General features: G+C 44.4%; 1 pseudogene; it reads right to left on the bottom strand.

Annotated features, from left to right (window-relative positions):
• Nucleotides 1-206: 206 nt before the first annotated feature.
• On the bottom strand, nt 207-324 carry LOC124796906 (annotated as a pseudogene).
• Nucleotides 325-16079: the final 15755 nt, after the last annotated feature.

The following is a 16079-nucleotide window of genomic DNA, read 5'->3' as shown; positions in this document are numbered from 1 at the left end:
TAAAGCACTCCGTCTTCAGGCCACGACTGGCCCATCGGGACCATCCGACCGCCGTGTCATCCGCAGTTGAGTATGCGGATAGCAGGGGCGTGGGGTCAGCACACCGCTCTCCTGGTCGTTATGATGATTTTCTGTGACCGGAGCCGCTACTATTCGATCGAGTATATCCTCAATTGGCATCACGAGGCTGGGTGCAGCCCGAAAAACGGCAACAGCGCATGGCGGCCTGGATGGTCACCCATCCAAGTCCCGGCCACGCCCGACAGCGCTTGACTTCGGTTATCTCACGGGAACCGGTGTATCCACTGCGGCAAGGCCGTTGCCTAAATATAACATACTGTGTAAAAAATTAAATCAAAGTTATCAGAAAAGGAACTGAGATAATACTGACCTGTCCAAAATTCGAAGGGTAATACCGGTATCAACTACTGTTGAGGAAAAGTAACGATAGCTGGAGATGTTCCGTTACACCGGATTCTTTTGATCAGATAGTGCGTGACTCACTTGCCACACTAGACGATGCTGGAGTAAAGTAACAGCATATTTTTGCGGTGATACATCACGTCGATAGCAGAGCTAAGCTGTTTAAAAATAACTGCATACTTGCTTCGAAGTTAGCGGTAGGTAAGTTAAAATAATACACATCCGATTGGGAAAGAAATGCGAGGGTATCCCTTGTTCTCCATAACAAAATATTTCACACTTGACGTTCCCGAATTCAGGACCATGGAAGCAACAAGGTGGCGGACATTTGGCTGCAACGCTCTCTCCAACGTTGCAGCATCGAGCAGAGAGGGGTTTCACCATAGCATCGCGGAGTGCGCACTAAGCACTAATGGGCTTAATTAACGCCGTAAACAATTCCTACGTCCGGGATAATCAGCACCAATTAAGCACCTCGAAGGCAGTATTACGGCCGACGCAGAAATTCCTTCTGCAGGTTCTGGCAGCGTGAGGCAGCGAATCAATCGACAGAGATTAATGTTGGCAGGCGTGTGCCGTGAAGAATTTGTAGACCTAGTCCTGGCAGAAGAAACTTGTTCTCCGTTTCTAGTAGCCTGCAGGGTTGTATTTAGAATGTATACTTACTACAGACAGTTCCTCATAACACGAATACACTCGAGTACGTCCCTGGTGGAGGAAGTACACTTCATACAAAGGTGGGGGCGAGTTTCTTCATACGCCTCTCGTAACCGTATTCCCACGGAGAGGCATCGTCAAGGGCAACGTATGGTGCACCTCAGGGGTCGCTACTGTCTCGATATTTATAAATAACCTGCGTCTGTTAGCACACTTAAGTGCACTATCTGTAACTAACAAATATAAGTGGAAATTTTATGAACAATGCGTCGGAGCTCACTATCGTCACCTGTGGCAGCTGACGTTTTTCTATGGAGCATTTCCGACAAAAGGAATCAAGTAACGCGCAACTAAAATCTTGCTGGCTCCTCTACGTAGAGGGCATGGTGACAGCATACAACTTCTATTTTTATTTCAAATTGTACTTACTTTGTGTTTTAACGTTGAAGTCCATCAGCTTAATTGTACATATACTTCTCTCATCAAAACGACTATTAATTTAACGCAGGTCACAGAATCTCTGCTGCCGACAAAGAAGACATAGAAGAAGATACAAGGAGACTTAGTGAATGTTGAAACAAATTTCGTGCTTGCAGTCGCTCGTCGTTCAATACATACCACGGTATGTCAACTGGGCACCTATTGGTCAGGTGAGCCATCGAAGAGTGACGAAGACGTCCTCTGTTTCGCAACATACAGATCGCTGTTTGAGCATTCGGCGCATACGTCAAAATCAAGTGGACAGACGAACTATGCACTACCCGGCCGAAGCATGCACGCTGGTGGAACTGTGGAACTGAAATTTCCTCTGAAGATCTCAAATTGCAAATGTTGCTACAGTCGACCCACAACCTTGGCAAAACATAAAGTATCAAAATCTATCATATCCATAGATAATTAACACAATTCCACGTATCAAGAAAAATGACAAAATTAAATCTAACTACGACGATTAAGAAAAACGACGAGAACCCAAGCAAATGAAAACCATTAGACAAGAGAAATAAAAAAGAAAGGACAAAAATACAGGAGAGATAAGGGCCCGTGAGAGAGCCCAAGCTGTTCTGGAGATGAAAATAAAGAATGTGAAAAACCTACCCTTCGTTAACACTCAGAAAACAGGTAAAATTTGGTTAATCGTACTACTATGAATGTCCAGTGGAAACAAAATGTTCAGCAGTTCCAGACTTGCTTGGTAAGCTCAGCGTTGGTGTTCAGCGCAGCACTCTTTCGCGGTGCTTTTGCTCTGACCTCCGGTATCTATGTAAGACACACCATATCGGCAACGTATTTTGTAAATTTGAGCCTTTTGCAATAACAAATCGTCCTCCCTGACGCCGGAAGGTGCGCAGTGTTAGATGGTGGGCGAAAAAATACTTTCATCTTAAATTTAGGGACGATTCTTGCTGTTTTAAACGAAATGTTGTCAGCGAAAAACTAAGGATTTTGCCGACGTGTTCTCCTCTTTATCCACTTTGCGGTTCTCGATTTTGACTGATAGCGCCCTGTTAATCTGCCGGCTAGAGTATTGTCGTATCCTCCTCTTGTATATGCAGGTGGAGAACGAGAGCAGTCGAATAACACTCACAGTCAAATAAAGCAACCCATTATTTGGTACTTAATGAGACTTATCTTTAGAGCTCACCACTGCTTTGTCTGATAGGAACATTTGTTGAGTCATTTGTGCAGATAAAACTCTTTGTTTCCCTAGTAATCAAAGAAACAGCCGAAGACGCTGAGCTGCACGGCATATCAAGTCTGTAGATCTCACACTAAATCCGACAGAGCGACGACTGTGTCCACTGCAAGCAGAAGTAGACTCTCTCTGGATTTCAGACAGGACTGCTGCCTTTTCCCTTGCGGCCATAGTTCATAACTGCTGCACGACGGCGACGCCTAGCAGCTCGGTTTGGGCCTCATCCGGATTGACTCCGCTGGTGACTCTGAATGCATATGCAGCATCTTTGTGTGTGACATTATCGATTATCGACCACACTGCATTCCTCACCCCCCACCCCCCTCAAACGTCCACACCGGTGTCGTGTCAGGAGGCGAAGTACGACTGCGGGAACGGAACGCCAACGCACACCCGCAACCTGGCATTCGCCCTAAGCGTGGACGGAAACGCCGACTGGAAAACTAGCCACAGGGTACTCGACGACGTTCGTAGGAGAAGACCCGGGCGTTGATGCAGATAGGACGCCAAAGACGGCGTCCAGCCAGAAGCTGGACGCGACCCCTATGTTGACTGCAGTGCAGACTGCCAGCACGCCTGCGACGCTGTAGGCGGCTCCATGGGTGTACCAGACTGAGGAGGCGACCGTGCTGGGTCTATGACGGCAGCTGCTGCACGCCCTGGCGACGAACTGGGACCGAAAACAAGAAGGGGGCGGCAGAATCTCGAGAGCTAAGCTGTGTTTTGATGCTGTACTCCAGACCTGTCGTATTCTGGACGGTGTAGGTGGATCGCAACATCACATCAGAAACTATACCGCGTTCCCATCTGTCACCCTGGTCAGAGACCCGGTACAAAACCGGTTGCTGACACCGAAACTTTGATGTAGGCAATGGGACGTAGGTGCTCTGAGGCGAACGCAATAGGTGGAGCGATGTCCTATGAATGAGACCATGAAGGAATTCCATTGGCTACTTGCTGTCCCTGGTCAAGGAGCAGTAAGACGACAAAGCACCTTGAGGACCTCGTCCCATGGGCGGGTGTCCCGCGCTTTGAAGGTTCCGATAAAATGTTCTGCCTCTCCAATGGACTGCAGATGAAAGGACGCCGTGACTATACAATGTGTGCCATTCTCGCTCTTCAAACCAGTGTGACGTGAACTGTGGCTCGTTATAAGACGCAATTACTGCCGGCAACCTTTCAATACAAGAAACTGAAATCATGGCCGACACAGTACTCACAGACATTGGGGAAGTCATGGGAACTCGCAGTCAGCCTTCACCACTAATAACCAGTGAGTATTCCAGTGTGGACTGGCAAAGTATATTTGCAGCCACTGTCGTTGTTCAACAGGGCGTAGCCAATCAAAGAAGTAATGAGGGGAGGGGGTGGGGAGGGGGAGGGGGGAAGCGCCCTGACGCTCTGTACGCTACAAAGCCATTACCTCTATTTGTACAATGGCGCTCTGCTAGCTGTTTGGTCGACACGACATCCAAATGACCCTGGTGTGTGTACTTCCCACCGGAGGCACTGAAATACCATTACATGAGCATCACCATTTCTGTATGAAGGTTGTAACCTCCCCGTGAAAAATTGAAAAGATAATGTTTAAATGTTAATGGGAATAGAGCCCAAGTGTAACCTCCCTGTAAAAATATGAAAATGAAAAGAACTGAATAGAATAGCAAATAGTGCCAAATGTTAGCTTCCCACAGTAATAAAAATCAATGATAATAAAAATGTGCAAAAATGTTAAGTCCCCACAAAATTAACGTTAAGATGAACCTGATAAATTTTATAAGGGCAGCTGTGCTGACCTTAGGCCCTGTGCAATAATTAACCTGAAAAATTGATTCTGCGAGGAAAAGCATAGGAAATATTGTTGCAATTGGAATGATTCTTTTCTTAAAAACGATTGCTTTGAAAACAAAATTATTATTGGGTCATTTCTTGAACAAATTAATTACAATTAATATACATTACATTATCAGACGTGCGCAATGCTGCTTCATTACCTTATTTTACAATATACCTCGTCCCGAATCTTGATCAGAGACCCATGTCGACGCCCGCCGACTCCTCACACACAACTCCGACTCGCAACTGACAACTCGCAACTACATGCTCTCGCGACTCGCTACGTACAACTACTTTCTCGCAACTGAGCTCTCGCGCAGTCAAGCGCAGACTAGCAACGATAAACAACTCTCTGATCAGAGATTCTGTCATGCCTCGCCATCGCTGCTACAGAATACATACGTGTTTCAAGGTGGAGGATGATCACCTTCACTGAGATGTCTTGACAGTGCGCAAAGAAGCAATGTACCACAGGATGGCAGATCCAATTAGTGCTACAAGGCCACCCACAATGAACAATGTCTACAACCACTCTCAAATTTGGGTCTGATGCCGTGTCACTTTCCACTTGACGAAAAGTCACCAGAGCTTCTTCCAATACAGGCATCTCCTGAGAGTCAATGTTGAAATAAAATTCCTCAGATGAATCAAACTTGGCATCGCACCCAACTGGTAGCCACAACAAGAGGTCAGCGTGGGAATGTCAGATGCATCAATTCTTATTGGTAAATAGACAACAATAAGGACCGCCAATGTAGCTTCTGCGTTGTCCGGGCTGGGACAGGCTGGATGGCCGTCAACGGTCTGTGATCTGTAATCAGGTAAAAACGATGTAAGTATTGGTAGAACTGAGTAACCCTGATGTGCTGTAATTGTGTTGTGCCTTAGTCAGTGTCTTCTGTGCAAAGGCAATCGGCCTGTCTGTGGAGCCATCGGATGTGACAACACCGCACTCATACCATAAGAAGAGGAGTCTATTGCAGGAATGACAGGTTTCGTGTGACCGAAGCGCACACGACACCCGTTACTGAACAGAGTATCGATTAAGCGCTGAAAAGTGGTCTGACAGTCACTGGACCAAACAAAAGGAATGGAGCTGAGCAGCGCTGGGTATGAAACAAACGTCTCACAAGCTGCGACAGGGTCGCAAATCGAACAGTGATTCAGTTAGAATAAATTTCTTTATTTCCGTCTACGATCACAAGTTTGTTAGGTCCCCTGACGGTCGGTTTCGGTCAGCAATGACCATCTTAACGATGCCACTAGTACTCAATTACACTAGGACATGTTTTTAAAAAAGAACTAAAGATGGTCATTGCTGACAGAAACCGGTAGTCTGAGGTCCTAAGAAGTTCGTGGTCATAGACAGAAATAAAGAAATTTATTCTGAAATAAACGCAATATATCAATTTTCCAATGACTGCTTGCAGTTCCGCCACATTTGTGAGGGCAGGCAAGTCGCGAATGGCACAGAAATGCGACTGACATAGGTGAATACCGTGCGCTTTAACCAGATGACCCATATACTCTATTTCTGTCTTAAAAGGAATACTTCGAACGATTACACTTTAGTCGTACCGCCGATGACGCTTTGAACAATGCTTACAGATTCTGTAAATGCTCTTCTGGCGTACGGTCAGAGACGACTATGTCATCCAGCTGCTAAGCACATGATGGCGCTTGCGAAGCGAGTTGTTCCAAGTACGTCTGAAAAATTTCTGGGACCGATGCACTATCGAACAGCAATCGTTGAAAATGAAACAATTCGAAATGGGTATTTATCACAAGAATCAAAAATGGCTCTGAGCACTATGCGACATAACTTCTGAGGTCATCAGTCGCTTAGAACTTAGAACTAAACCTAACTAACCTAAGGACATCACACACATCCATGCCCGAGGCAGGATTCGAACCTGCGGCCGTAGCGTTCGCTCGGCTCCAGACTGTAGCGCCTAGAACCGCACGGCCATCACAAGAATCTTCTTGGATGCTTCATCCAAAGGCAGTTGCAGATATGTCTGCTGTAAGTCAATGTTTTTTAAAAAAGAAAAAAAGAAAAGAAAAAGGTAGACCTTTTCGAAGTTCGTGTATCAAATCTCCTGGGTGGGGTAAAGGGAAGCAATCAACAACAGTTTTTGGACTGACAGCATCTTTGAAATCTGCACTCTCTTAACCCGCCCGACGGCTTCGAGAGAACGATCAACGGGGATGCCCACTGGCTGGCAGACGCAAGTTTAAGAATACCGCAGTCCTGCCAAAGGTGCAATTCCTCTCTTACCCGGTCCAATAGAACAAGTGGGACAGGCCGAACTCGAAAATATTTTGGCTCTACATTCTCTTTTAAGGAAACTTGGGCCTCGAACACTGATTCCCGTCCTAGACAACCATCAAATAAAGAACAGTACTTATTACACAAAGCATTGATACTAGCAAGCGACACTGCCGAATTTACTTGTAACACATTTCCTTAAATTGAAAAACTAAATAATCCAAAACTATCCATTTCAAAAATATTCGTACTGTCCCGTGAACATAGCACATGAGAGAGAACTGTTTTGGTAAAACAACGGGAAGTTGAAAGCAAACTACACACATCTAAAACTAAAATATTCTGATAGTGTGGCATTTGGCTGCTGGACCAGGGGGCTAACTAAAAGTTCATGCGTTGCATTGTTGAACAACGTAACAGTCGCCCCAGTGTCTAATTACAACCTCACATTCTGACTCGCCACACGCAAATATACAAACAATGTGTTACACTGCTGAAATCACTGAAGATTGTTTGTCTTGGCAAACATGTTGAACTACTAACGTATCTGAGTGCACAGGTACAGCAGAAACAACATACACGTCCTGTGAGACAAAGTCTGGTATTGATTTTGTCCTGCCCCAGATGGCTGGAAACAAACTGGATGTGGTCGTCTTGCGGCAAGGGAAACAGCACGCATACTGTGACCTGTCATGTGCACTAAAAGGACGTGATCAAGACTTCATTGTTTACGGGTGCAGCTCCGAGCCCCGATTCGGGACCTATTAGCACGAAACTGAGAATCTAGGTTACGTCCTTACCGAGTAGGGGGCGAAGGGGGAAGGGGACTGACCCCTGAAGTTGCTCATTCTTTATCACAGAAGTGGCCAGATGTTGCGTGTCACATTCAGTAACGTCTACTGCGTTCTGAGGCTCAATAATTGACATCACAGTTTTCAAGTCTAAGTTGGGAGCTTCATAATAGAGATCTGCATGCATGACTTTGAAACGTTATGAGTGATAGCATCATGAACCATTACGTCAGTCTATCTTAAGCCACTGGCAGAAGCTGGCCCCGGGAAAGATCAGTTTGGATTCTCTAGAAATATTGGAACACTTGAGGCAATACTGACCCTACGACTTATCTTAGAAGATAGACTAAGGAAAGGCAAACCTACGTTTCTAGCATTTGTAGACCTAGAGAAAGCTTTTGACAATGTTGACTGGAATGCCCTCTTTCAAATTCTGAAGGTGGCAGCGGTAAAATACAGGGAGCGAAAGGCTATTTACAATTTGTACAGAAACCAGATGGCAGTTATAAGAGTCGAGGGGCATGAAAGGGAAGCAGTGGTTGGGAAGGGAGTGAGACAGGGTTGTAGCCTATCCTCGATGTTATTCAATCTATATATTGAGCAAGCAGTAAAGGAAACAAAAGAAAAATTAGGAGTAAGAATTAAAATCCATGGAGAAGAAATAAAAACTTTGAGGTTCGCCGATGACATTGTAATTCTATCAGAGACAGCAAAGGACTTGGAAGAGCAGTTGAACGTAATGGACAGTGTCTTGAAAGGAGGATATAAGACGAACATCAACAAAAGCAAAACGAGGATAATGGCAAGTAGTCGAATTAAATCGGGTAATGCTACCAGAATTAGATTAGGAAATGAGACACTTAAAGTAGTAAATGAGTTTTGCTATTTCGGGAGCAAAATAACTGATGATGGTCGAAGTAGAGTGGATATAAAATGTAGACTGGCAATGGCTAGGAAAGCGTTTCTGAAGAAGAGAAATTTGTTAACATCGAGTATAGATTTAGGTGTCAGGAAGTCGTTTCTGAAAGTATTTGTATGGAGTGTAGCCATGTATGGATGTGAAACATGGACGATAAATAGTTTGGACAAGAAGAGAATAGAAGAGTTCGCAATGTGGTGCTACAGAAGAATGCTGAAGATTAGATGGGTAGATCACATAACTAATGAGGAGGTACTGAACAGAATTGAGGAGAAGAGGAGCTTGTGGCACAACTTGACTAAAAGAAGGGATCGGTTGGTAGGATATGTTCTGAGGCATCAAGGGATCACAAATTTAGCATTGGAGGGCAGCGTGGACGGTAAAAATCGTAGAGGGAGACCAAGAGATGAATAAACTAAGCAGATTCAGAAGGATGTAGATTGCAGTAGGTACTGGGAGATGAAGAAGCTTGCACAGGATAGAGTAGCATGGACAGCTGCATCAAACCGGTCTCTGGACTGACGACCATAACAACAACAACATCTTAAGCCACAGAACTGACGCTGTAGATTAACCTAAGCAGTTCTATGTCCCACTTTTAAGAGGATTGCCCAGGCTGGTGTCTGAGCCGAAAGAATTTATACCTAGCTGCTGCTGCCACGTGCACTTGAGATTCAATGTGGTGAGAGAGTCTGGACACGAGTTCATCATAGGGCACATCGTCAGGACATACATCTGGGAATAATTTGACTGCTGAACGGTACACCTCCGTCTCTACCGTGGACAGGAAATGGCAAATGTAACGGTTACGTGTGAAGTGTGCTGTAGGCTGGGCCACATATTCTGCCCAGTCTTCGCTTTGCCCCACAAACTGCTGCACTGGCCGAAACTGAACAGGAGGGGGTGCCGGTTGTGGCCCTGTTACTGCCTGTAACATGCCTTCAAGTTTTGTAATAACTGATCAATACGTTGCCCTGTACCTACGCAAACTGAGTTAATGGCATGTCCGGCAGTGGAGCAGGGAAAGTCGTATATGCACAGTTACTTAACTAACAAAACCGAAAAGATGACAAATTAGTACAATATACCACTGTAAGGTGGCAGAATAAAAGAAGGTCAGATTTGCACCTTACATGAGAGCTATATACATCGCAACAGGAAGGTGAATATGCCACCTCACTCAATTCGGCGGTAACGAGCAAATTTGCCTAGCAGTATGTAATGCAAGAAGGGATGACATTCAATCGATGGTAATTAACACACCGTTCCTATACTGCATGTCTGAGCGGAAGGTGAAACATGCAGCGAGAGGCGTTTTAGTTTGGAATTCAGAGGGACGACGCAAAGGCAAGGCCGTGTTACAGAGGGTATCACGAAAACCACTTACATGGGTATACCAGGCGGAAAGTCAGCGACCAACCAGATGACTCAGATGGCGAGAGCGAGTGTAATGGCCCATCTGAGGGAGGAGGAAACGCGCTAGGAAGGAGAAAAGAGCCAAAGTTTCGACGCAATTTAATGGTAGGGACCTTGCGATTGGTAGAGAGATTTTCTACAAAATAAGAGGAACACTCCTATTGGTCGAAAAAAGCCGTGACGTGAAGAACGAAACAACCCAGTTGGGGGGGGGGGGGACAGTTCGGCTATGAGTAAGACAAGACGTCAAATGCAGAACGGAGCGCATAACGCTCTGTGGGATGCAGAGGAGTAATTTGTGTGAACACTGCGTTCACAGTGGCTGATACCCAGCTAGAAATTAGCTGTGGCATCGTTTAGCTCCAACTGTGGAGAAACGAACCAGCCAATTAGCTCATTGTTCTTGTGAGAACTGAGAGGGCATTATAATATGCACGCTGCTCCAACCATGCGCGTGTATATCGCCACATTCTAAGACTAGGGATGAGTGCAGGTTCTCTCGCATAATGAGAAACATAGGGAAAGTTTCTGCTGGAAAATTCAGCAAAGGTGTAATTAGTTTTATAAGAAAATTTCAGCGGAAGACAGTGGCCTAGCAGATGACAGCTCATCGCAGCTTAAGGTAAATACTGCATGCAGAGGTGTTAACCTGTTTCATCAGTTTGCGCCCACTGTAAACTCGAGCGACCTTGGGTAATCTTTTGCTCAATTTGTCACATAATTAACCATCCACTATAGACTTTATTGTCATCCTAAAAATAGTACCGAACTCTGAACCGGAATTGGACGATTTTCGTAGTAATGACCAACATCATAACGTAATTGTAGGAACAATTTTGTAAATAAACTTCTAGTTAAACTTTAATATTGTCGGGTTTGGGAAAATTTAACCTTCTGAGAATTAATATTTATTATTGTTGTGTTTAGGATTATTTCACTTTTTGATGTTGACGAGATGTGTTATCCTGACAACTGTTTTTTGTTGTCACATTGAAAGCTGTGTAAAAGCGTGTATTTTTGTGCTAATATTGAGACATTAAACATGTCATTTCAACTTACACAGTTGTCTTCAATCCTAGAATAAGTAAACCAAAAATATTGCACCTTACACCACACCAGTCCAGACCCCAGTGTTGTATTCTCCTTTTGTACACGCGCATGTAAAAATCGTACAGTATATTAACATTCATAATCAAATAACACAACTCTCACCACTGTCGTGAGTGAAAGAAATATGCGTGGAATTATTTATACAGACATAACTCTTGATTTCAACCATAATCAAAGAATCAGTCGGAGAAACTGAGCTGCGTGGTATGCCAAGTCTGTAAATCTCGCACTGTAAATGTTGTAACTGCAGTTACTACAGACACTGTGCGTTGGGCACAACTACACACTCTGACTGTGCAAGTCTGACATAAGTACGACAGGGTGATGACGTAACGACTGTATCCACTGGAATCTGAACTTCAAACTGGACTGCGCGCTTATCCCTTGCGGTCGTATTTCTGCGCAGCGGCAGAGTGTCGCGGTTGCCGAGAGGCGAAGCTGAAGCCTCATCCAGACTGGCGTCGCCGGGTGCGCTGAGTGGACATGCAACAGCTTTGCTGTGGTCGACTACTGGTGTCACATTATCGTCGACCGGGGACACCGCAGTATCCGTTATCTTTGGGAGGGCGAGCTCTTTAAGCAAAGTGTCTAGCTATGTGTGAAATTCTATGGGACTTAACTTCTAAGGTCATCAGTCCCTAAGCCTACACACTACTTAACCTAAATTATCCTAAGGACAGACACACACACCCATGCCCGAGGGAGGACTCGAACCTCCGCCGGGACCAGCCGCACAGTCCATGACTGCAGCGCCTGAGACCGCTCGGCTAATCCCGCGCGGCAAAGTGTCTAGCTCTGAGGCTGCTTGAGCTCTGTGTGCAAGTTCAAGCACGCACACAGTTTGCGGCTGGTGAAGGCGACTCGAAGCTTGTAAATACAAATTAGTATGAGTGGGCTTACAATGAACTGAGTGCCCCAGAGAGCCATCATTCGTCCGTCTAAGACATCCAGGAACGCCAAACAACAATCTTTCTCTATTACCACAGTGAACCGGACGATATTATGAATGGAGCTGATGTGATGTACAAATGCTATTAATTTATCTTCTCCGTGAGGCCACACTATGGAGGTATCATCCACATACCTATAAAATACAGTTGGTAAAGGGCAGCTGATTCAAGCGCTCTCTCCTTGAAATCATCCGTAATAAGGTTGGCTTCCAAGCGACACAGAGGTTTGCCCACAGTTACGACGTCAGTATGTTCTTTCCGAAACAAAGGAGTGATGTCCACCTGAAACTTATTGTCAGTTAACGTCAACTAATCTGCTAGAGGGACCTTTACAAAAGTGATGCCTCATCAAAACTAACTAAATGGTCCGAACTGCTTAGACGAAGAGCCACCAGTCTATTGATAAAGTCGGCACAGCTGCGTATATGATGTTGTAACTAACCACGTTACTACGGGTTATTCCTTATTATTGGGAATGGAAATTCTTATTGCTTATGAAATCAACGTGAGAAGAATAGGGTCGCCACCGACTCAAACCATACAACTAATCAAAGATTTGGTCGAGTCGGAAAATAAATTAATTTGATCACAGACCAAAAACTCACAAAAATGCATACGTTGTGAGGTCGCTCACAGCGGATACGATGTAATTAATAGTATTGCCCGTGCGCTGTTCACGACAATCAAACATTTAAAATAAAATAGAAAATGCATGAACACTGCATAAGATCAGCTCCCAGCAACACACCTGAAAATATGACTTAATCTAAAGCATTTGTTATAAAATATAAGAGGAGACTAATCACTGGACCTGTGCATAAGGAAACGCATTGGATGTGCTAATGGGAAAGCTACGAGGTGAGTGGCTTAGGCGCAAAAACGTAATCTCGGAACACAAGAGAAAATTGTAGATAAAATCATTTATTCCTAAACTAAGGATGTGAGGCATGTACACGATTCCTGATAACACGTGGTTTGTGGAGGCACAATTTCTAGGTATAGTGCCAAATTCCAACAATATCACATCATACAATCATGTTAACATTTTCTAAAACAAACATGCGATCGGACAGTTAGTGATGCCAGTAGCCCAACAACTATAATGTTCTACCACGTGGTTGGCTCCCCACGGACGAAAGACACGGAAAGTAAGGAAAATTTACGAGAAGGCAAGGCTCTAAATATTTAGAAAGGTGAAAGCTTATACAGGCACAGCTGAAGGCAAACAGACATTCATACAGAAGTGAGTGCTCACTTCTTATCGACACCTTTGTGTGGCGCTCTTCCGGCGGATCCAAGTCTGCTACAGAAATTTGCTAAAAGAAAAATCTGCCAAAGTTTTGCATTCCTTGCTGCAACAAGGCAACGCAATCTTCCAGATTTGAAAAGCGAGACCAAAGGCTAACAGCTCTCCCTTCGCCAAGTAACAACGCGCCACGCGGTCAGTCTAACTCATCCTTCTTCGACTGGAGCACAGCTGTTGACGCTTTCCGTACCAGCGGCAGACTGCCTCCCGCTTCTCCAGCCTCTTCCACGCTCCGCGTGGACCGGAAAACCCCAAGATGCCATTTCCGCCATCAACCTAACGCAGGTGGATTTCTCACAAGTAGCGGAAACCTCTTTGCCGACTTGACCACTACGATAGTTGGCTATTCTGTGCAACTGCTGCTGAATCTGTACGACTATCGCAGACTTTCTGCAGCAGACTACGCCACCGTCTAGCAACGTGACACACAACCACATTCATTCAATCACACTACTATGAGAGTAGAGAATAGAGAAACATGGAAAAGAAAGAGAAATGGTAATGAAAATGGGCTACCGGACTAATGAAAGGTGGCTACAGGACCCTTTCAATGTGAGCATTTGCCCACTAAAGGTCTCAGTAAAGATGCAAGACGTTTTGCTAAATCATATATAGTAGTTACAATGTTGCTCAGTATTGGACACAAAAGTAAAGCAAAGTAGCATGGCATGAATGGCTGGGAGACCCGAAGGGCAGGTTCAATCTCCTAATTGCAAAGGTTTTCCCTATCCTTCGCGTTAGCAGGACTTTTCCTTCGCGAAGTATGAGATCTGTGTGCGTACGAGTAGCTGTTACGTATAGGTGACTGTAATGGACGTAAAGAAAGATTTTCTTCATGAATTTTTGGAAAGTCACGCAGTTTTGGTGGTAAACAAAGCAGCATGTGGGCTAAACCTGTTGTTGATCTCTTGAGGTAAGGAGGAAAAAAACCAGGAGCGCAGAAGTTTTCCGTTTCAAACTTAATGTAGGATCGTAATCAATCCTCCTAAAGGTAAAGTCACTTAGTAGACACGCATATTATCATCATACACACTACGAGGCGACAAAACGATTAAATTACCTTTGTCAGCTTTCAGTGCCACAACGTCAGGATCCTCTCGTAGATTTCGTAATGCAGCCCATTCTGCGGAGGGTAAGTTACTGCTGTGAGGAGGAGCTTTCAAAACAGCACAAGTTCCCTTCTTATTTCTTCTGCAGCATCCAAAGGAAGGTGTCAAACGGCTTCTTCATCACATCCATAGTAAAGTGTATGGCATAAGGAGACTTTAGCAGCCAATAACGATTTAGTTCAGGAGTGGAAGGTGCCACAATTTTTGCCGCACTATCGAAAGCAGATCACGTCTTGTCGTTTTAGTCACACACATTTTCTTTTCGAACCATTTAATTTGTCAGTAGACGTATATTATGTTATTTTACCTTCAACTACAGAATACACATTTATATCCGTGCAGAGAGGAAATAAGAGTTTATTGTCAATTTTCAAGAATTTAATTAATTAAGGAAAATATAGATGAAGGAAGGTAGCCGATGAAGGCACAATCTCACGACCGCAAAGACGGGCTCCAGGTGTGAATGGAGACCCGATTAAAAAAAAGAAAGTTTGCGGCGCTGCTTTCAGTCCACAAAGACCCGCGTTTCGTACCCGACACCTCCTCACATTTTTTGTCGTTACTATATATTTTGAAATGCTCTTTTCGATTCATTTCTTTGCCATTCCGTATCTTTGCTCGGGCCACCCTATTGGAAAAGTCACTCCCAAAAACAGTTTTTGACAATATCTTCTATCCTACTCATTTTACGATAAAAACAGTTACGTAATAAATTTAACTAGAGAAAATTTTCTAAAATTTATATGTTAACCTTTTTTGCCGCAGTTATAAAAGGACAAAACACATGTATAAAAGGAAGAGCCGCAGGTATAAAGGGACGGGCCGCCTAGGCGTTGCCCTCCCACCTAACCCCCCACCCACCTTTCTATAGAACATCAGTCGGCAGAGTTCAAATGGCCTTCGCAATTTTCGAGCCATGACGTCAAAAATTATCGGTGGCGATTTCTATCCTGTGAAACTGAAACGGAATGACAGAATAAAAGCACTTGGCGCTATGAATGCAAGCATCCGGATCGAAGAAGGCGTTATACCGAGTAATCATTTATTGATTTTCCAATGAACGTGAATTGCAAAAGAATCTGACAAGGAACTTGAATAGTTCCTTATGCACGAACTTGCTCCGTTTCCGTTATCCGTTTCCAACGACGAAGACGTGCGCAAGCGCATTAAATCTTGTATTTATAAGGCACTGAGCAATATTTCGGAGAAGTAAATTCTGGAGACGCCTTGTACGTCATCGACAGAGGAAAGCGAGTCATTTCGCATTGCGATGAATAGTTTTCATCTTTTTGCAATAACTACGCCACATTCGTTGGACAGAACTATACATCCAGTCCCATCACTGTATTTGACAGATATCCTTCGCAGACCGTAGAACCAAATACGTGGAAGGATCCCGATGATGACGGGAAACACGCTTCAGTAGACGTTTTATGACGAGACAATAACTCCAACCGTGTCACTAGAAAAATTCCTGGGCAACAATGCAAACAACAACCACGTCCATGGAATGTTGAAGACAAAATATGAAGCTCAGATTTTCGTGGCCATGTAAGTCACGAAAGATGCGGATACGCTAATAAACAATCCGGCAATC

This window comes from Schistocerca piceifrons, chromosome 4, assembly GCF_021461385.2.
Source record: "Schistocerca piceifrons isolate TAMUIC-IGC-003096 chromosome 4, iqSchPice1.1, whole genome shotgun sequence".
In the NCBI taxonomy this organism is placed as follows: Eukaryota; Metazoa; Arthropoda; class Insecta; order Orthoptera; family Acrididae; genus Schistocerca; species Schistocerca piceifrons.
The sequence above is the reverse complement of the archived record's forward strand: the minus strand, read 5'-3'. Positions and strand labels throughout refer to the sequence as shown.